The following is a 23,638-nucleotide window of genomic DNA, read 5'->3' as shown; positions in this document are numbered from 1 at the left end:
AAAGCGTACCCCTGCCAGTGCTGGACAAGCTGCCTGCTCGCCTACTCTCCCTCGCTACTTGTCCCGCAGAAGTACGCCCTCTGCCGCTAGCGCTGTCAGAAGGGAAATACTGTTTCAGCTTGTGCACCAGGGCCTGCTGGTATTCATGCATTCTCACACTCCTTTCCTCTCCAGGGATGAGAGTGGAAAGAATTTGCTTGTACCGTGGGTCCAGGAGAGTGAATACCCAGTAATCGGTGCTGGAATAAATTCTTTGAATGCGAGGGTCACGGGATAGGCCGCCTAGCATGAAATCTGCCATATGCGCCAGAGTCCCAACGCGCAAAAATTCACTCCCCTCACTGGCCTGACTGCCCATTTCCTCCTCCAACTCCTCCAACTCCTCTTCTTCTGCCCATACACGCTGAACAGTGAAGGACGGAACAATGGTCCCCTCTTCTGTCTCGCCAACATTCTCCTCCTCTTCCTCCTCATCCTCCTCCACCTCCTCCGATATGCGCTGAGAAACAGACCTAAGGGTGCTTTGGCTATCAACAAGGGAATCTTCTTCCCCCGTCTCTTGTGACGAGCGCAAAGCTTCCGACTTCATGCTGACCAGAGAGTTTTTCAACAGGCCAAGCAGCGGGATGGTGAGGCTGATGATGGCGGCATCGCCACTGACCATCTGTGTTGACTCCTCAAAGTTACTCAGCACCTGACAGATATCAGACATCCACGTCCACTCCTCATTGTAGACTTGAGGAAGCTGACTGACCTGACTACCAGTTCTGGTGGAAGTTGACATCTGACAGTCTACAATCGCTCTGCGCTGCTGGTAAACTCTGGATAACATGGGTAATGTTGAATTCCACCTCGTGGGCACGTCGCACAACAGTCGGTGAGCGGGCAGTTTGAGGCGGCACTGCACTGCCCAGGGAGTGGCAGCATCTGTGCTGGACTTCCTGAAATGCGGCACACCTTCGTGAGAAAATCAGACAGATTGAGGTATGTCTTGAGGAAACGCTGACCTATGAGATTTAACACATGGGCCAGGCATGGCACATGTGTCAGTCTGCCGAGTTGCAGAGCCGCCACCAGGTTACGGCCATTGTCACACACAACCATGCCTGGCTTCAGGTTCAGCGGTGCCAGCCACAGATCAGTCTGCGCCGTGATGCCCTGTAATAGCTCTTGGGCGGTGTGCCTTTTATCGCCTAGGCTCAGCAGTTTGAGCACCGCCTGCTGTCGCTTAGCAAAGGCACTGCTGCTGTGCCTAGAGCTACCGAATGATGGCGCCATGCCCACGGATGGTAATTCGGAGGAGGAGGAGGTGGAGAAGGGGTGGGAGGAGGAGGAGGCATAGTAGGCCTTTGAGACCTGGACCGAGGTAGGCCCCCCAGTCCTCGGCGTTGGCAGTATATGAGCAGCCCCAGGGTCAGACTCGGTCCCAGCCTCCACCAAGTTAACCCAATGTGCCGTCAGCGACATATAGTGGCCCTGCCCGGCAGCACTCGTCCACGTGTCCGTAGTCAGGTGGACCTTGTCAGAAACGGCGTTGGTCAGGGCACGGATGATGTTCTCTGACACGTGCTTGTGCAGGGCTGGGGCAGCACATCGGGAAAAGTATTGGCGGCTGGGGACCGAATACCGAGGGGCGGCCGCCGCCATGAGGTTTCGAAAGGCCTCGGTCTCTTCCAGCCTATAGGGCAGCATCTCCAGGCTAAGCAACTTGGAGATGTGGACGTTGAGGGCATGGGCGTGTGGGCGGGTTGCGCTATACTTCCTTTTGCGCTCCAGCATCTGGGGTATGGAGAGCTGAACGCTGGTGGATGCTGTGGAGGATCGTGGAGGCGAAGATGGGGTTTTTGCACGGGAGGTGTTTGGGCCGTAGTCCTGGGCAGGGGGTTGACTAGCAGATGACACAGTGGAAGGAGCAGTGGTGTGCCCAGCCGGAGGTGAACGGGCTTGGTGCCATTGAGTGGGGTGTTTAGCATTCATATGCCTGCGCATACTGGTGGTAGTTAAGCTAGTAGTGGTGGAACCCCTGCTGATCCTGGTTTGGCAAAGGTTGCACACCACAGTCCGTCGGTCATCCGGTGTTTCTTTAAAGAACCTCCAGACTTCTGAAAATCTAGCCCTCGCCACGGGAGCTTGACTAAGGGCAACATTTGGCGCTGATGCACCAGCTCTGGCCCTGCCTCTCCGTCTGGCCCCACCACTGCCTCTTCCAACCTGTTCTGCTATAGGACTCGCCTCCGTCTCAGAAGCACTGTGTTCACCCGGCCTATCAACCCATCTTGGGTCTGTCACCTCATCATCCTCCGATCCCTCAGTCTGCTCCCCCCTCGGACTTCCTGCCCTGACAACAACTTCACCACTGTCTGACAACCGTGTCTCCTCATCGTCCGACACCTCTTTACACACTTCTTCCACTACGTCAATAATGTCATCATCACCCACAGACTGCGACTGGTGGAAAACCTGGGCATCGGAAAATTGCTCAGCAGCAATCGGACAAGTGGTTTGTGACTGTGGGAAGGGTCCTGAAAACAGTTCCTCAGAGTATGCCGCTTCAAATGCCAAATTTTGCTGGGAGGGTGCAGACTGGGGGGAAGGAGGCTGAGGTGGAGGAGCCGGAGGAGTGCTGATTTCGGTGACATGGGTGGACTGCGTGGAAGACTGACTGGTGGACAAATGGCTAGAAGCATTGTCCGCAATCCACGACATCACCTCTTCACACTGTTCTGGCCTCAACAGTGCTCTACCACGAGTCCCAGTAACTTGAGACATGATGAACCTAGGGAGTGTAGCTCTGCGTCGTTCCCCTGCTCCCTCATCAGCAGGTGGTGTCTCACCCCACCCAGGACCACGGCCTCTGACCCCTGCAGTAGTTGGACGCCCACGTCCACGCCCTCGTCCTCTACGCCTGGCCTTCGGGTTAAACATTTTCCAAATTAAAGTGTAAACTTTTAATTTTTTTTTTTTTGTGTTTATTTTTTTTAATTTTTTTTTTTTTTTTAACAAAACAATGCTATCCTATTGCTATGGCTAGTTTCTAACCTACACTGACAGCACACAACTGGATTTTGTGCTGTGCCTGATGAGTTTGAGCTATAAAATGAAATAAAGGTAAAAAAAAAAAATCAGCAGACTCTGCCTAATTCTAATCAAACCCCTAATAAATTGTCCCACTACGGTGTTTGAGGTGGATATGCGTGTCACTAAGAGCTAAACACAACGGTCGCAGGTCTCCCAGCAAATTCCTCACAATATGGTACTAGCTGCACTACTAATGCCAGCAAGTCCAGCCACAAGCAAACAAAAAAAGGAAAATATAACGCTATTGTAGGCCTAAGTAAGCCGTTGGGGTTCTCCTATGGCTATTTTGTAGCCTACAATGAGAGCACACTGCTTTGCAAGATGAGTTTGAGCTATAAAATGAAATAAAGGTAAAAAAAAAAAAAAAATCAGCAGACTCTGCCTAATTCTAATCAAACCCCTAATAAATTGTCCCACTTTGGTGTTTGAGGTGGATATGTGTGTCACTAAGAGCTAAACACAACGGTAGCAAGTCCCCCTGCAAATTCCTCACAATATGGTACTAGCTGCACTACTAGTGCCAGCAAGCCCAGCCACAAGCAAATAAAAAAAAATTGTATAACTTTATTGTAGCCCTAAGAAGGGCTGTTGGGTTCTTGTAGAATCACTCCTGCCTAACACTATTCTAATAGAACACCCTAACGCTTTCCCTGACCAGCAGCAGCTCTCTCCCTAGCGGCATCCAGACACAGAATGATCCGAGCAGCGCGGGCAGGGGCTAGTCTATTCCAGGGTCACCTGATCTGGCCAGCCAACCACTGCTATCGACGTGTAAGGGTACCACGTCATGCTGGCTGGAGTGCAGAGTCTCTTGGCTTGTGATTGGCTCTGTTTCTGGCCGCCAAAAAGCAAAACGGCGGGAGATGCCATCTTCTCGAGCGGGCGAAGTATTCGTCCGAGCAACGAGCAGTTTCGAGTACGCTAATGCTCGAACGAGCATCAAGCTCGGACGAGTATGTTCGCTCATCTCTAGTAGTAAACAAAAGTAAAGTTTTGGCCCTTAGACCAATAAGTATGGAAATTATATACAAGTTCTCTGGTCATTTAAAGCCTTTTCATGCCTTATTATTAAGGGGTAAAATAATGAATCTATGAACCTTGCCACATAATTAAAAATGCAGGTAACTTGCATCAACATGTAGTGACAGAACTGAGAGAGCATGTTATGAGAAGGAGAAAGACATGAAATGTAGGCTGAGAAAAAGAGAAGGGAATGAAGGTTCAAAGTGTGCAGGATGTGAGATAGAATGGGACTAGGCGGGACAATCTGTGACAGAGAGTAAAGGGGTAAGGAGGGTAAAATGGGGTTTAGCCTGCAGGAAGGGGGTTAAGGGTTTAGGCTGGAGAAATAAAGGGGATGGGTTGCAGGTTAAAGAAAAAGGAAAACATAGGGAAAAGGATGTGAGAAGAGAGATATGGGGTTCAGGCTGCAGAAAGAAGTAGTAAAGAAATATTGTGCCTGCAGAAAAACAGGCATAATGTAAATGTATCATACAGTTTGGAAAAAGATGCAGATCCATTAAGTCCAACCAATAAGAATAAACACTTTTTTTTCCCCATAAATCGTGATATTATTATTCTCAAGAAAGAGATCCAGGCCTCTCTTCAACATGCACAAAGTCTCCTGTGGCAGAGAGTTCCATCGTCTCACTGCTCTTACAGTAAAGAATCCCTATCCATGGTAATGTTAGAACCACCTCTCCTAGTACTAGTAAGGTATAGTATATGGTATACTATACTTGTATACAAATATTAGATATTTGTACATTGTAAAGAGGCCTCTCAGCCCTCTTTTTGCTAAACTGAATAACCACAGTTTAGCGATCTATCATTGTATTCTAGCCCCCCCCCCCCCATTCCATTAATAATCTTGGTTGTTCTCCACGGCACCCGTTCCAGCTCTACTATGTCCTTTTTATACACTGGTACCCAAAACTGTACACAATATTCCATGTGTGATTTGCCCAATGACTTCTATAAGGGCAAAACTATGTCCTTATCATCAATCTATTCCTCTCATGATACATCCCATCATTTTATTTGTATTTTTAGCAGCTGCTGCCTGGGCTATGGTCCCTAATATGAAAGTAAAATGAATGATGTGTAGAACCTAATTAGGCTCAAGATGCTTATATTTTACAGAAAATGTGCTCACTTTATTGGTTGAAACAGCTTCGACTTTGGTTTTTCGAGTGGTTTAGAAAGCCCTCCTGGACTTCATGGCAACAGCTTTGCCAAGGAAGTAAATAAAGTGGGTAGTTGGTGATTTCCAGGGTACTGTATTTCACGGCACCAATCACTCGGGCTCATTTAGTATGATTGATTGGCGCCGTGAAATACCTTGGAAATCACCATCTGCCCATTTTACTGGAGGAAAAAAAAATTATATAGTTTTACATTTTAACCCCTTAACGACTTGGCCTTTTTTAGTTTTTTAACTTCCATTTTTCACACCCCACCTTCAAAAATCTATAACTTTTTTATTTTTCCACATAAAGAGCTCTGTTATGGCTTATTTTCTGCGTAACAAATTGCACTTCGTAGTGATGGTATTTAATGTTCCATGGCGCGTACTGGGAAGCGGGAAAAAATTCCAAATGCAGTGAAAATGGTGAAAAAACACATTTGCGACGTTTTCTTGTGGGCTTGGATTTTACAGCTTTCACTGTGTGCCCCAAATGACAGGTCTACTTTATTCTTTGGGTTGCTATGATCACAGGGATACCACATTTGTACAGGTTTTATAATGTTTTCATACATTTAAAAAAATTAAAACCTCCTGTACAAAAATTTTTTTTTTGATTTTGTCATCTTCTGGCGCTAATAACTTTTTCATACTTTGGTGTACGAAGCTGTGGGTGGTGTCATTTTTTGCGACTTTTGATGGCGTTTTCATTGCTATCATTGTTAGGACTGTGCTACCTTTTGATCACTTTTTAATAATTTTTTTATATTTTCCAAAATGGCAAAAAAATGTCATTTTTGACTTTGGACGCTATTTTCCGTTACGTGGTTAAACGCAGTGAAAAACCGTTATTATATTTTGATAAATCGGACATTTTCGGACGCGGTGATACCTAATGTGTTTATGATTTTTACTGTTTATTAATATTAATATCAGTTCTAGGGAAAGGGGGGTGATTTGAATTTTTAGGTTTTTTTAATATAATTTTTTTTTTTTAAACTTTTTTTTACTTTTACTTTAACTATTTTTCAGACTCCCTAGGGTACTTTAACCCTAGGTTGTCTGATCGATCCTACCATATACTGCCATACTGCAATATGGCAGTATATGGGGATTTTACTCCTCATTCATTACAATGTGCTGATAGCACATTGTAATGAATAGGTTAAAACGAGACTGCTTCGGGCCTTCGTGAGGCCCGATGCTGTCATGGCAACGGATCACCGCTCCCGTGACGTCATCGGGGAGCGAAGATCCGCGCCAAGATGGCGGCGCCATCTTTTTGAAGCCTCCGGCAGCAATGCCGGAGGTGATCGCGGTGAAAGCACCCGCGATCGGTGCTAGCACCGATCGCGGGTGTTACCGGTAAGCCTTTGCTGCAATATGCAGCAAAGACTTACCGGCTATGGAGAGGGCTCGGGCCGCGAGCCCTCTCCATGCACCGGGACCCGGCGCGCGCCGTACTAGTACGGCGCGCGACGGGAAGGGGTTAAAATATAGACACAGTCTATATAAATTGTCCTTTACCAAGGAAAATCCACAATAGTGAACCTCATACACTTTATAAGTATTGCTACAGTGTATTCTTAGGACAAAGATCCCTTTACCAACAATACCCTAAATAAACACTCTCTGATTTCCAATCTCCATTTTGTTCATCTGTATTTATACTCTGGTTAATCTAAACAGGCTTATAATAAGAAATTCGCTCAGCTTTCTCTGAATGGTCAGCCCAGATTCTTACAATATCAATAAAATTGATATTCTTATCGGCTTTCTCTAAAAGCAATTTAAAGACATGTTCAATAAAAATGAAATTACTAGATGGTTAATATTTAAAATATTGATGTGTTCTTGCAAAACCTGAACTATAATTTTCTTCAGGCTGAAAGCATTTAATGTTCTTGGCCCTTCAATTAAATATGATTCACTGTTATAATTCTGTCTTTGAAGGCAATTTTTTATATAAATGATTCATTTTTAATGCGGTTCCAATATACTGCAAAATAAAATCAAAACGAACAGCATTATGTGTAGCTACACTGGGTATAATCCTATGCCATCTAGTGAGGGCCATTACACAAAAGCCAGTCTTAGCCTCATACCCTTCAGTTGCTGTGCTTGTTGTCATTTTTCTCCCTTTTATTGTATCATTACTTTGCTTGAATTAATATAATTTTCATCCTATTTTGCCTCCTTTTGTTAAATTTATTTTCCTGCACATTTTCTTAAAACTACTGTAATTTTGATTGTTGTGTGTTCAAAAAACATCACCGGCTGAAATACATATTATATCTGTGTCCTATAGGTGTCCTTCCACAGTGGGGGTGCATTGTGGCACATTCATGGTGCAGGGTCTGGCACAGATTCAATCCGGGCACAAAAATGTACCGAGAGGCCAGAACCTCTTAGTATATTTTGCAAGAAATGTGCCAACTGGGGAAATGTACCAGTTACGAAGGATGCACAGTGGATCATCTCCCAATGAATTCCCACCATGGTGAGGGTGAGCATATGTGCAGTTTTGGGGATTTTTATTGCAGGAAGACCTGACATTGTTAATTAGAGCTGTTTACAGAAAATAATAAGTACTTTTGACTGCATTTCTATATATGGAAATACAAAAACTGGCAGGTTTCAGTAGTCCTGTGTAAATATGGGGCTAAAGCCCTGTGTCACATTACACATTACACAGTTACACATTAAGCTAATGCAGCCTGTGGCCCCATTATTACACAGGACTGCTGCAGCCTGCCAGTCTCTTTATTTTCTTACATAGAACAGCTGTTTTTTCTTCCGTGTATGAAGATAGTCCTGTGTAATGTATGAGGGTCATCATTTACATGGGACTGCCTGTTATCTGTGGAAGGAGAGGTATATAAGCTACGGCATTATTGACTTGTCATTGGTGGCTGTGAACTAACTGCACAGTGTGTCTTTACTGTTTACTTTACTATCCACACAGAAATCACCACAGCTTTACCTGAAAACTCCTGGCAACTAAACAGAAAAAACAATGTATATCCTGCTCCATCTCTCCTCTCCTTCACTACTCACACTGCATGGGAAGGATGAAGAGGTGAAGATAACACTCAATATCAGCATCCAGGTTTGGGGGCTGAGGGGAAGTCGGAATTGATAGCTGATAGCTGAGTACAGCGTCCTCCAGACACTGTGTGGTAAGAGTAGCCTCCCTGAACTGGTATTGAGTAACGCAACAGGTTACTCGGCATAGGCCCCTTCACCCCAAGGGCCACTATTGCTGCTACAACTGCAGTTATGACCCCTGGATGAGAAAAATATAATTCAAGATCAATTTATCGTATATACTTGTGTATACGCCGAGTTTTTCAGCACAAAAAAACGCTCAAAAGCGCTGAAAAACCTCACCTCAGCTTATACACAAGTCAATTTTAAAAAGTAAACTTATGTACTCACCCTCCGGCGGTCCCGATGCTCAGCGTGGCTCCCCGATGTCAGTGCAGCTCTTCTTATGTCTTCCCCGCAGCTCCTCTTCTGTAACAGCTGGCATAGACGCGACCATGTTATCTGCCGGCCGGCGCATACTATGACGTCAGCAGCGGCCGCGTCATAGTTTGTGCCTGCCGGCAGAGCGCATGGCCGCGTCTCTGCCGACTGTTACAGAAGACCGAAGAGGAGCTGCGTTGACATCGGGGAGCCGCCGGAGGGTGAGTATATAAGTTTTTGGCTGGCTGGCTTTATACTACAGGGGGCTGGCTAAGCTGGCTGTCTACTAAAGGGGGCTGGCTGTATACTACAGGGGGCTGGCTGGTCTGGCTGTATACTACAGGGGGCAGGTTGACTGGATACTACAGGGGCAGGCTGGCTGTATACGACATGGAGTTGGCTGGCTGTATACTACAGTGGTCTGGCTGGCTGTATACTACAGGAGGCAGGCTGGCTGTATACTACAGGAGGCAGGCTGGCTGTATACTACTGGGGACTTGCTGGCTATATAGTGGGAGGTTGTGACCAATGCATTTCCCACCCTCAGCTTATACTCGAGTCAATAGGTTTTTCCAGTTTTTGGTGGTAAAATTAGGGGTCTCGGCTTATACTTGGATCGGCTTATACTCGAGTATATACTGTACTGCTCTTTTTTTACAACTACATATATTAAGTAAAGGTATTTGTACATTTCTTTATAAATCTTATATAGATTTATATATCTTTATTAGTTTTGAAAGAAGGTAATTTAAAACCACATCATCGCTCTGAACTGCTCGGCATAAATAGTATAAAGGTTTGAAATGAAATGGCAGACAGCATAATTTAGATTATTGACTACATGTTATGTTTTAGGCCCTGGAAATGTATTTCATTTACAGAATGTATAACTGAATGTAAACTATTATATATAGTTTCATTGCTGTGTAAATGCAGACGGTGTCAGTGGAATTCTTAGTTTTCAATGTAATAAAAATGTATAGCATTCTTTCTGGAGTGTAAATTGCTACAAAACCTAGTTACTACTGGAAAACATGAAGGAAACTGAGTTCTTATTTATATTTGTGCAGTGACATCCTATCCAACCTATTCTGTCCACAAGCATCAGTCAAATCTTGTTATATCTCGTAATGAAATGTGACAGCCGGAGCCTTGGTGACACATTACGGCAATAAAACATCCAACCAGAAATATCATCCACAGTGGCCTAGAGAGAAGGTTTAATAAAACAGCATCAAGTCGATCTGTAACTCTTTAATTGCTAGGAAGCTTTCTAAAGACTGCAATGATATATGTTTTGTCGCTGTGCCCACTGATAACTGAAAACTTGTTCAGAAATCGCAACACATACTATTCAATGAAATGCGTTCACATCTCGAAAAAAGCTCTCCTGTGGATTAAAACTATTAATATGCTCTGCACTTTGTGAAGAAAAAAAAACGCAGTTTGATAAACTGCTCAAGTTTGCATTGCCATTTGAGGGCTTGCTTAACCCCTTAGTGACGCAGCCTGTAAGAGCTTTAATGACTTGGGCATTTTTAGAGAATTTTCCTACATGGCAGTCTAAGAATCACAACTTCTTTTTTTTTTTTGCATGCTACCTTAAAGGAAACCTACCACTTCTGAAGGTAGGTATGAGATGCAAACACCGGGCACCAGCTCAGGGTGAGCTGGTGCCGGTGCTTAGTCTCGTTAGTGTTAAAACCGCGGTATCGCGGTTTTAACACTTTTTAAACTTTATAGTAGAAACTGCTTCGGCGCTGCGCGCGACCGTGCGCGGGCAACTCCTGCGGCATTTCCAATGTAGGCGCGCGCACGATCGTGCGCACGCAGCGCCGAAGCAGTTTCTGCTACAAAGTTTAAAAAGTGTTAAAACCGCGATACCGCGGTTTTAACACTAACGAGATTAAGCACCGGCACCAGCTCACCCTGAGCTGGTGCCCGGTGTTTGCATCTCATACCTACCTTCAGAAGTGGTAGGTTTCCTTTAAAATTTTTTGATGCATTTTTTTGGGACGCAAGGGCTAATTAAAATATAATAAAAGGTTTATTTTTCATTTTTAGTTTTATTTGGGGTTAAAAGTGGAAAAAGGCTTTATTATTTATAAATTAACTCAAAATGAATTCCATATTTTGTTACGTGTTACGGTTGTTTTGATATATAATATGTATATCCTTTTTTTAATTTTTTTTTTCCTTAACAAGTGACTGCCGTCTCTTCTCCTGTCTGCATTGAGCTACTTCAGTACAATGCTGTGAGGAGTGAAGAGGAGAAGGCGGAAGCGGCATCTGAAGACATCACTCCAGACGCTAGACCTGCGTCTGCTGACATCTAAAGTCAGCGGGCAGTCTGAAAGTGGTTAAATATGATGAGATATTATTTTCAATGACATTTTGGGAAACATTCATAATGATAAACAGATATTGATTCTTTCTAGATGGTAATAGGAACATCGCTGCTCACCCTTCTGTGACAATTGAGGCTGCTCACTGACCAGAGGAACACACTGGTGTAATGGACACCAAGTGTGATATATTTTTTTAATTTTTACTTGTCCCTGCGCCAACAATATAATTCTAAACTAATTCTAAAATATATTAAGTTAAGCAGTAAAGCAAAATGAGTACCAATTTGCATAGTTTTTAAAGGGTTTACTACTTTTACATCATTAAAGAAAATATTTTTGTTATTTTTGCACCACAAGAGCCATTTTTCATAAATGTAGGTGCATGTGGGCTTGCTATTTTCAGAACAAGTTCTATGATTTATTATAAAATGATTCTGCAGTATGTTCAGAAATGTATTGTTCTTCTACAGAATACTTGTATAACACATCTCTAAACATTTATTTCTAAAAGCCTATATATACAAATGTATAAAAGTGTACTCACTGTGCAGCATTTTCCCACACCTGCCTAAAACTTTGCATAGTGCTGTATAATTCTTCCATATATTACAATGCTAAAGTTTAGAATTATATTGCATGAGCGATCAAACACCCCAAAGGGCCTAAAAAATGTTATATATAAAAAATATTTATAAAATAATAAAATAAGAAATAAACAAAAAAAAAAAAAAAACTAATTACTGATGCATCCCCAGGTCTCAAAATGCCAATACTATTAAAATAATTATTTCATACATTGAATATGGCCACCAGCATGTGTCTTTCATAGGCCACAAACAATTGACAAGTTGTGTTTTACGCCAACAGCAGAAGAAAAGACTACCAAACTCAAGCAGGATTAGGACCTACTTTGGGTAATACAAAGGGTATAAACAACGGCCATGTTTGAGTCAAATAATAGAAACTCAAGTTCAGCACCCAATTTGCACTTTAGATGATGGGTGGGGTGTAGCGCCAGGCTGTCTTCTTGAGACTGGGACTGCCCACCTGACAATGGAGAACCAAATGAGAATACAAGTAAAGGGCACTTCACTGGTATTCAGGGACCAGAAAGGTACAAGGATTGTGCAAAATACCATCCATAACCTATAAACACGCAAGGGACAAAAGGGAGACTGTTTTGTGAGCTCATGTAAAGGTTTGCTAGTAGTTTAATGACAAACCTTACTGCACACAACAAATGCAAATACATTGTATAATCACATACTTCAAGCTTACATTTACAAGGCCAAAGGTAACAGCACCGAGAGATTGTGATGAGATGTCCTCTTCTGATTTCTTTCAGGTATGGTGTTGTCATGGAAACGCTGTGTGGATTGAAAGCATTTAAAACCACAATATCTACAATACATTCAACCTGGTCTGAAAAGAGTTACAAGTGTCTATTATTTGGGGTATGGTTTAGTGTGAACTGTTAAAATACCAATTTTTATTTATTTTTTTGTTAATATAAGTTAGGAATTATACAAAAAGAAACAAATTAATGGTTTTACCAGAAATGATATGGTGTTACTCTACTGTGGTACATAATAATAATAATTCTTTATTTATATAGCACCTACAGATTATGCAGCGCTAAATAGAACTTGCCAAATTGGTCCCTGTCCCCATGGGGCTCACAATCTAAACAACCTACCAGTATGTTTTGGAGTGTGGGAGGAAACCCACGCAAACACGAAGAGAACATACAAACTCTTTACGGTTGTTGGGTGGGATTCGAAACCAGGACCCCATTGCTGCAAGGCAGAAGTGCTACCCACTCGCCCTAGGATATACAAAAATGAACTATGAGTATTATAAAATGAATTGGAATGTGTGAAGGTGAATCTTCATATCTATCCACCAATCTTATTCCGTCATCTTCCATTTCATCTTATCTCATTTGCTTTACAGCCATTTTGTCTGCTTCATATCCAGATTTCCTACATCTAAATGAGGAAGCAGCCTAATATGCAGTAATCAGCGCAATACAAGGACAAATAATGTGAATATAGGCAATAATATGTGGGTCTCGGCTATCTGCCAATAATCACAAGATGTAGCCACTTTTATTCTGTAATGTCTAAGATTAACTGGTTCCCTCTTCTTGAGCACATGAATAAACTATAAGAAGGAGGATACTGTGGGACAATAAAGCAGAAGTCTTCCAAGATACCACTGTGTGTGTGTCTATTGATTTCTCTGCGGAGTGCACAAATACATTAAAGGGGTTGTCCACTTTCAGCAAATATATTGTTTATATTGTTTGTGCAAGTAAAAGTTATACAACTTTCAGATATACTTTCTGTATCAGTTCCACGCCGTTTTCTATATCTCTGCTTGCTTTGCTTCTATAAAAAGCTTCTAAGTTTACTTCCAGTGTATATAATGGGGCTCACTTATTAAGGGTCAGAGAAGTTCCTTTTTCGTCGGGTTTCCTGACGATTTAAAAGTTGCGCCACATTTAACAGGGGATTTTGGTGGACGCGATCAGATATTGACGCATCGGAGGCGGCTTGCACGCGACAGATTCGGACTACGCGCAGGATTTAACATTTCAAATTGTATCACAAGACACGCGCTTACAAGCACCGGGAAGAAGAAGGAGAACTCCGGCGGACCTTGGCGGGGAAGCGACGGATGCAAGAACTTGGGCGCACCAGCTACGTGAATCGTGCCAGACTTCCTCTTCGTTGGACCATCCGGATCAGGGATCGCAACCGGACCAGGTAAGTAAATTTGCCACATTATGTCGATGGTCATGCGATAGACAGGTGGGTGCACAAGCCGTTATTATCAGACAATTCCTATTACTTTCAGTGATAATAACATCTTGTGCACCTGAATGTCCATCACAACAGCATGGACAGATTCTTACCACTCAAAGTAAATAGAGAAGCTTTTTATAGAAGTACAGCAAGCAGAGATATAGAAAACCATGAGAAATTGTTACAGAAAGTATAGTAAAAAACGGCTTTAAGGTTTATTCATTTGGATCTCATCCTGTAATACCTGTTGGGGGTCAATGGGGTCCCCTGGATCAATCAAACCTTAAAACTGTATCCGGACATGGTGGGTAGTCTAGAGGAGTAGATCTTATGTTTACAGACATTCTAGGCTAATAGACTTACAGTATCGCCTAGGTGATTTAGCCTATGTTTGCAAATTATCCAGGCCCTTACTACCATGACATCCTAACCCTCTCATTCACTAGGCTTCTCTGGCTCTATCAAGCTCAAACTCTATGGGGAAGATTTATCAGGCTGCCTGAAAGTCAGAATATTCTCAGTTGCCCATGGCAACCAATCACAGCTCCCCTTTAAAATATTCATGAGGACTGGTAAAATGAAAGCTGAGCTGTAATTGGTTGCCATGGGCAGCTAGGAATATTCTGACTTATTTTGGTGCAGCGGCGCCGGCTTTCATGCAACAGAAATCAGGGAATGTGCCATTGGATGATCCGACTGATTCTGACTGAGCACAGGATTTAACATTCAAGTCGCAATCCAATGCACTTGGAAAAAGAAGATCTTAGTGGATCGCTGCACAGTGCATTATACACGGACAATGCACTTTTTGTGAACTCCTCAGGATGGGTAAGTACATGGATTTTTATGCTTAGCTCAACAGGGAACACTCTGGCATACTATCAGGTAGGGGTCAAATAGTAAGGGTGACATGCTAACTGGCAGGCTATTTATAGGTCCTACTCCACCATTAACATGGCTCCTGGTTTCTCCAATTATGCAGCATTGGTAGGTTTCAGACCTTACTGCTCTTCAATTATAAATTACCTATTATTTATGAATGAAGACCAATAATGTCTAAAGTGTGTGAGACAATATTCTTCTATGCACTTTTCCCACTGTGAGAATAAAGCTAAAGTCCCAATTTTACTGGACTACGGTCAGTGCTGACCATGTTTGTTTGTATATGTGTATGCAATGAGGTAGAGACTGTTCCTACAGGTCGTTCACTGGGGAGGAGAGCTGGCTGCTTGTTGTACTCATTCTTTACAGCATAAATATATGTCTGAATGTATTAGAGTATTATATTCCTCTGTTTTTCCTTAATATTTCTGTATAAACTATATGTGAGAGATTATTTGACATATTTACACATGTGTAGGACAATACATTCTTTAGACCTTAAATTTAAATCACATATTTCAATGTGTGTTTTTCCATCATGTAAATCCTTGACTTTTCTCTATGCAGGAAATAGCACAGTGAATTATTAGCAGTGGAACTGTGTCCATTTATAAAGGCCACTGGAACTGCTCCAATCAATTTCCAAAGACTCCATGCGGTGGGAGCAGCTTGTAATATGCCTTTCTGAAATACCACTGTTTGCTCTTCTTTTTAAAATGAATATCAAACTCAGCTGTCAGCGGTTCATTCTGCACAATAAACACAGACTTGTATGCGGTTTGTTCTCATGCTGATGTGATCCTGCACGAATGGTATGCAAATCATGCTGCTGTCTTGGTCTACATGATCATACTGTGATTGAATATTGACAACCCATACGTTAACACATATATATGTGCCTGTATATTTAAGGATAAATTAAATTCATGAGATACATGCACAAGCAAAAGGTAAGCCAAACATTGTTAATAATGTTATAGCAACACATTTCCAGTACTTAAAGGAAACCTACCATTTGATTTGCTGCATTATGAAGCAAACATACCTTGAGAATGCTGTAGCTACACTTTTGCAGGATCTTATCTTGGTTAATCCTTGAGCTGAGTGGTTTTGCTGATAAAATAATTATAAAATTATAATAATGAAGCTGTTTATCTTCTGTGACTGGTTCAGTGCTTCTCCTAGCACTCAAAACCACTCAACTTAGATTAACCAAGATATGATCCTGCATCAGTGTAGCTACAGCATTCTTAAGGTATGTTTGGTTAATAATGCATCAAATCAAATGGGAGGTTTCTTTTAATGTATGTAATAAAATTATTGCCATGTAACTTAAGAACATTGCAACTACTGTACAAGGGGAAAGTTAGGCTCCTATCAGTTTATTAGTAGCAGTTAGTTGAGCTCACATCCAGTATTCTGTATGCTGCTCTGCTTTTGATGTGGTCAGCATAACTGTTATCATTGATCAATATCACTTGCCATGTAGTAACTAGGTCAGGTATTCTTGTGATAACCTCATTTGCCTTGTATTAAAAACAACATTAGTGAGAAATTGTCTGACACTGCTATAACATTTTCACCATTCTTCTAATTATGATATATTACAATACAGGGTTTGTTTGTACGCATTGTGAAATAGCATGTCATTTTTAAACTTTCATTTCTGATGTTGGGGAGATTGATCACCTCTATAGGAATGTTCTGGAATCTAAGTATGATGTAATTGCAGCTGTAAATGCTGCCTGGAAAGGCAACAGTTAAATTGGTACAAGTAATTATCTAATGATGTGTCTGTATAGTTAGCTGGAGTGTGATTGGAGAGGAGCTGCCACTTGACCAGGGGGAGTATAAAAAACCCTGCTGGGTTGAAGCACATGGTCTTATCCCAAGGAGAGAGTGTGCAGCACACCATCAGTGCTGCCACAAATTCTAATCCCAGGAACTGATACTGCATCAGGCCTACTGCTGGATACACAGGGCGAGTCAGGAAACTCTAACCTAGAGCTGCAGCTTCCACAACTTGGACACAGTTCCACCTCAACTATCCCAGCCTGCATCTACTAAAAGGCTGTGTGCTCCATTCCTGCGGACTACTCTCTATGACCACTCCAGCAACTGAAACCTGTTGTTACCTGTTCTGGCCATTGCTTGCTGTTCAATAAAGAACTGTAAGTTGATTTGCACAATGTTGCCTCCATCTGAACCTTGGACATGGACATGGCTGCTTACTACCACAGGCTTTCACATACATTACCCAGGGACTCATCCTACGGACACTCAGGGGTTGCCACAGGGAGAAACCAGCACATCAGCCTCCTCCTCCCTATTTCTTGCACACACCACCTACTGCCAGGCTGTAGATCAGCCCTCCATGACCACAGCGTGCCCTAGGCCACAATGGCCCGCCACTCTGGTACTCTGAGCCCCGGCTGACTCCAGGCCCACAAGAAAAGGCTAGGCCCTGGTGGGGGATGTTGCACATAGGTTCTCTAGAAGCAGCCTTGTTAAATGCTATGAATAAAATGAACACAAAATTAATGATTAGCTTTACCTTTTTACTTCTTTGAAATGCTAATGGTGAAAAAAGACTGCAACCATATTGTAATAGAGCAGGACATGGACAAGGAGAGTGAGTCCTAATTCTGAGCCCCCCAAACAGTCCCTGTCTGCTTAGTGGGTCCACCTTAAGCAGTGGCCAGTAGCTGTGTATTGGTCCCTCCCTGCTCCAAAGTGTAGACACATAACAAGACAGAGGAGACACAGATGAATAATCAAAGACCAAAGCCAATTTTGGAAACTAAGAAGTATGAACAAATAACAAGGAATGCTGACAGTGCTAGCAAGACAACAAGAAATTTGGTCCACATGGGGGTTAAATCAGAGTGTTCCAGATAAGAGGGGTATATATCTGAAGGCCTTAATACTCAAGGGTGCAGAGAGCCAGAAGGACTTGGCACTTGTCCACACTGCCTAAAGTACTAATACCTGTTGATAACCAGGCCAGCAAACTCCCCTGACCATTACCCCATAGGGAAACTATAAATAATAACAATAATAATTCTTTATTTATATAATGCACACAGATTACGCAGCGCTGCACAAGCATGTCAAATTGGTCCCTGACCCCATGGGGCTCACAATCTAAACAACCTAACAGTATGTTTTGGAGTGTGGGAGGAAACCGGAGTACCCGGAGCAAACCCACGCAAACACGGAGAGAACATACAAACTCTTTGCAGATGTTGACCTGGGTGGGATTCGAACCCAGGACCCCAGTGCTGCAAGGCAGAAGTGCTACTCACTCAGCCACCGTGCCGCCTATCGTCAATAGGAACATAAGTGTCACCCGACTAACAATGCAGATCAACTGCATCAAAGCGACCTGGGCTTCCCTCATACCTCTACAGTGTGATCAGCTGATCGCCTCCATGTCACACCGCATTGATGCAATCATTTATGCAAAAGTAGCCCCGACCAAGTATTGATTGCATTTACTGTTCATACTTTTTATTTCTGTGTTTAAAGTTGGTCTTTTATAATATTCAAATGTTTTGAGATAATGGCTTTTGGGAATTCCTTGACTGTAAGCCAAAACCATTAACATTAACATAAATAAACACTTCGAAAGGTGAAAAAGAGTTTCACTTTTTGGATTTTATTATTGAATAAAAACACTTTTCAAAGTCCATATTTAAAAATAAGCAATAAGAGGGATTTTTAAAATTATACTTTTGTTTTGTTATACATAGTTTTGTTAATAGTGACCTGAGTAGCTACAACCCAAATGATCCTGTCCTCACAGAGTGCAAGTTGAATTATAATATTCTAGTAAAGGAGTCTTCACTTGGTTATATTAAATGGGCCTTTTATCAGATATCATATAAAAAGCCTCAGAGAGATCTTGAGCTCAAAGCCAGCATCAGATCATGATTGACATCCCTCCATATACAGTATGACTGGATAGAGATTGCTTTCTTTCTCTGATCACAATCACCACACCTATAACTAGAAGGTTAGCCTGTTTTTGACCTGGTTTTGCTATTTTAGTTTATAGGTTTATTAAAAGCAGACAAATTAATAGTTGAAGTGTTAAAAAGAATATTTCTTCTATTTTTAAAATAACTGGGCACATTTACTAATCCATCCGAGTCGCGATCCCCGATCTGGACTGTCCGACGATGATGATCCACGTAGATTGTGCGCCTGATATCCTGTATTTATCCCTTCCTGGCTCAGGTCCTCTGGAGTTCACCATCTTCTTCCCGGTGTATGTAAGTGCATGTCTTGAGAGACAATTTAAAAGTTAAATCCCGCGCTTAGTCTGAATCAGTCAGATTGTCCGACAGCCCGCCCCCCACGATTTGTGTAATTTGTGATGAAAGTCGGCACCGATGCACCAAAATCCGATCGCGTGCAACACAAACCTTTTTAAATGCGGTACAAATCAGAAATCAACAGAATACCCGATGAAAGTGCGCTCCGGGGACCCTTAGTAAATGAGCCCCAATAAGTCTAATTGGTCTAATTGTTAAATAAGTAACATGCATGATAATAGTTATAGGAGAACTCAAAGTTTTCATAATAATATTGGAAAAATAAAGACTTTATAGCCATTAATCTAATAATTAAAATGGAAAACCAAGCCTCCAGATCCTCCAGACCCAAAATGCTGCAAACTTGAATAGGATAAATATGTTGTAAAAAAATACTGCAGTTTCAGCATGCTACCATGTAGTGACGGCCTTTTGTTGTTTGACCCAATTGCATAATACCCTGTGTCTGTGTAGACAAGTGTCAAGTGTTGCCCCATACAGTTAATATAGTGTGTTATTTACTTAGACTTTTTGTTGCAGAGGCGGTAGCTTAGGTGACCTGGGAATATAAATCAGTTCTTTCTTTCTTTATTTTTGATTAATAATTTATTTTAAGACAATTTTAAGTATTATTTACTCTTAAATATACAGTATATTATTTTTGATTTTAAATACAAAATGCTGCTGGCTAGTATGTGTCTGGCCTCTGGCATCTGTCATTCTGTCAGAGTGTTTTGCTGATTCCAAATTGAATATTATATTAATTATTCTGTACATCTCTGGTTCATATTCAGCATTTCTCAAGCAATTTAATGTTTCTTATGCTATGTATATTTCATATATTTGTACTTAAATATATATATTTGTATTTAAATATAATGTATTACACTTCAAACCAGAAATGTATATACACTATATAAAAAGACTCATGGTTATCTCGCTATCTAACATAAAATCAGAATACACCTTTCCCATTTAGGTCAATTAGGATTACCAAAACTATTTATATTTGCCAAATGCTTGTATAATGAGAGAGGGAGAATTTGCAAAGTCAAAAGTTTACATACTATGCCTTTAAGCAAGTCCATATGATTATGCTATGTCCTTGGAAGCTTCTAGTTTATTGGCAACATCTGACACTTTTGGATGTATTTTAAACACACTCCTTCTGTATGTAACTTCATGGGGAAATCTAAAGAAATCATGTAAGATATCAGGAAGAGAAACAAGATGGGAATGTCAATCCATTATACTGCATAATATTGGGGGGTTGTGTGGGGCAGAAGGGACTAGTGCACTTCACAAAATAGATATCATCATGTGGCTGAAGAAACATCTCAAGACATCAGCCAGGAAGTTTAATCTTGTGTGCAAATATGTCTTCCATAAGGACAATGACCCGAGGCATACTACCAAACTACCAAACTACCATACTACCAAACTGGTTACAAAGTCAACATTTTGGAGTGTCCATCAGCCCTGATCTCAATCCTATTGAAAATTTATGGGCAAACCTGGAAAGGCAGACATGAGCTAGGCAACCTACAAACATGGCTGAGTTATACCAGTTATGTCAGTGGGATTGGGCCCAAATTCCTACCAACTATTTTGTGAAGCTTGTGGAAGGATATCCAAAATGTTTTACCTACTGTATATACTTATAAGCTGAGACCCCTAATTTTAACACAAAAAACTTTGAAAACCTATTGACTCAAATATAATCCGAGGGTGGGAAATGCACTGGTCACAGCCCCCCCAGTATATAGCCAGACAACCCCCAGTAGCATATAGCCAGCCCCCGTAGTATATATCCTGCTAGCCCCTCTACTATATCGCCTGCCAGCCCCCGACAGGTCCTCTTCTATCGATCAATGCTTCAGTATCGGCTTCGTGTCCCCGCACGCTCCATCATAGGCATCATGATGTCAGCTGCATGCTTACATTTTAGTGTATGTACCGGCATTGGCACACACTATGATGTCAGCGAGTGGCTGACATGGTGCCTGCGATGGACCGTACATGGACACAGAGCCGATACTGGAGCACCAATCAATAGAAGGAGAGCTGCCGAGGGGGAGCATCAGAATGTGACTACACTGTTTGTTTTTTGTGCTGAAAAACTCGACTTATACTCGAGAATATATGATAAGTAAAACTGTTTAAAAGAAATCAACCATTCCAAAAAAAACAAAAACTCTTCTAGATTTCAGAGCTGTCCTCTGCTAGTCTTGACATGCCAGAATCGCCTAGAAAATTAACTTAACTAATTCTGCACGCCCTCGCCACCTCATACCCCCATGCTGGAAAAGGGAGGTGACGTCACATTAGAGGCATAAGAGTCTCCACTGTATTTATACTAATAATTAATATTATTTATTGTAAGGCAAATAGGCACCTGTCTACAGAAATCTTTCAACAATTTTGAAACACAATTTACAGATTTAAAATTGCACAATTATCTATGCAAATGTAAAAAATGGATCCTGGTAATGCTACTTCTTCAGAAACGTAGGTTCTATGAGCAGAAACTTAATAAATTTAAAAACTTAATACATGAAAGTACAGTGCATGCATACAATATTAAATTGTCAGGTAAAAAGTTAATTGAACAATATATGCAAAAAACAATTCTGAAAATAAAAGGGGTAAAAATGAATATTCTTACGAATGAATAGTAGCAGATAAAAGCACTGTAAGACCTCAGTTAGAAATTATTTTTGGCAGCCTTCCAGGTGGTATATCTATGATGATGTTGGTGATAAAGAGTAGATGCTGGTATCTCTACCTTTCGTGATGTGAGAGGGGAATGTCTAGACCTTTATAAGTTTTGGGACATATTTCTTAGTTATGCCACATCTTATTCTGGGGGTCTGCTAAGGAAAAGATATTCCCAGGACATTCCCCAGCATGAACTTACAAATCCAACAATACCAAATCCCATTATGAAATATTGTGCCTATTTTCTAATGTCTATTTTGTTGGACTCCTAATCCTGAAATCCTTGGTGCTTGACACCACAAAGGTATCTAAGGATCCAGATCATAGATTCATTGATAAGGAGTTGAAATCTATAATTTATGGCAAGGCCGGCTTTAAAGTATAGTTTGGCCATAATCCTAAGCATTCATTTTAAGGGACATGGCACACTGTGTCTGCATCAATTTACCTTTTCTATTGATGGGACAGGAGAAATACAGAGCGGGTTAGAGGGACCTAGTGTGTTTTTCCTATGCATACTATTTGTGAGATGTGAACCTATCTTATTCCCTGACCTTGCTCTTATGCAGGATGTGTGTTGGATTTACGTTTCTGTGTAGGTTTCCTGGATTACGTACATCTTGTCTCTGCCCAAGTTCTAAATGTAATTAAAAGACAGGAGGGGGCTTCACTGAATAAATCTTGCTCATATTTCATACTTTTACCAAAGTTAAAAAAAATGCATGATACAAAGAATTATGGCTATGCATGGGGAGCCCAGAGAAAAGGTTTACCTGCCAGACTACATATGTGTTAGTTTCCTGGATGCAATGCCTTACATTGGAGAATGCAATGTGACAGAGCTATATCAGGGATGATGATAATGATGAGTTCTGTGCCTCCTACAGACATTTAGTGACTTTAAGAATGCTACCAAGGCAAATGAAATAATGAGTTATTTGTAGAGAGGCATAGATACCAGGAATTTTTCCCCTTTCAGCAACTCTATGGCAAGTGGGCATGTAGAGATGTGAAGAGGAGTGTTTTGCCACTAGCTGAGGACTATGCAGGTTAGAATAGTATTCAAAGCCAAGCAGGATGGAGCCTCTGGCTATATCCGGTGTCTCTGATGGAAACATCATATGCTGGCACAAATATTCTGCATAGTTTTGCCCTTGTACGGATCAATGGTCAGACGACACACAATATTCTGTACAGTATTGACCAAAATTGTATAAAAAGGACATTTTAGTCTTATACAGAGAGCTTCTTAGACCAGACATGGAATATTGTGTACTTTGGTGAATGTTCTCCAGTATGCTTTTGATTCTCACTACTAATTTCCCTTATATATAAGATATAATTATTTAGTGTCATGCAGAGTTTACCTGAATGGTATCATACCAACAAGTAAGAAAAAGGCCATGGGGACATGTTATGTTCTTTCTATTATATTCCTTATACTTTTGAACTTGTTGGTAAAAATATGGTTATGGCATAGTTTTTACATAATAAAGTATGTCTAAATTGGAAATAAAAGTTTAATCTTTTATTTATTGATTTTATATACTTTTTTCCTTTAGTGTATTACCATAACACAAACTCTATTAGGTCCTGACTAGAATGGATACAAAATGGAAGAACAGAGGGTCTAATGCTGCTATCGCAGTTTTGTCTCCCAATATGTTACAAGAGGGGTTTGGGGTTGACTGACCCTAAAGTGCTTAAAGGACACCTGTCATCAGGTCTCTGTCACTATTTCTGTCACTACTACCTGTTGGAGCAGCTCACAAGGATCCCATCCCAGCCTTTATCTAGTTATTTCATACATTATTCATTGTAAAATCATCTATTCTT

Source organism: Engystomops pustulosus, chromosome 10 (genome assembly GCF_040894005.1).
Source record: "Engystomops pustulosus chromosome 10, aEngPut4.maternal, whole genome shotgun sequence".
In the NCBI taxonomy this organism is placed as follows: Eukaryota; Metazoa; Chordata; class Amphibia; order Anura; family Leptodactylidae; genus Engystomops; species Engystomops pustulosus.
This window is presented reverse-complemented; position numbering follows the sequence as displayed.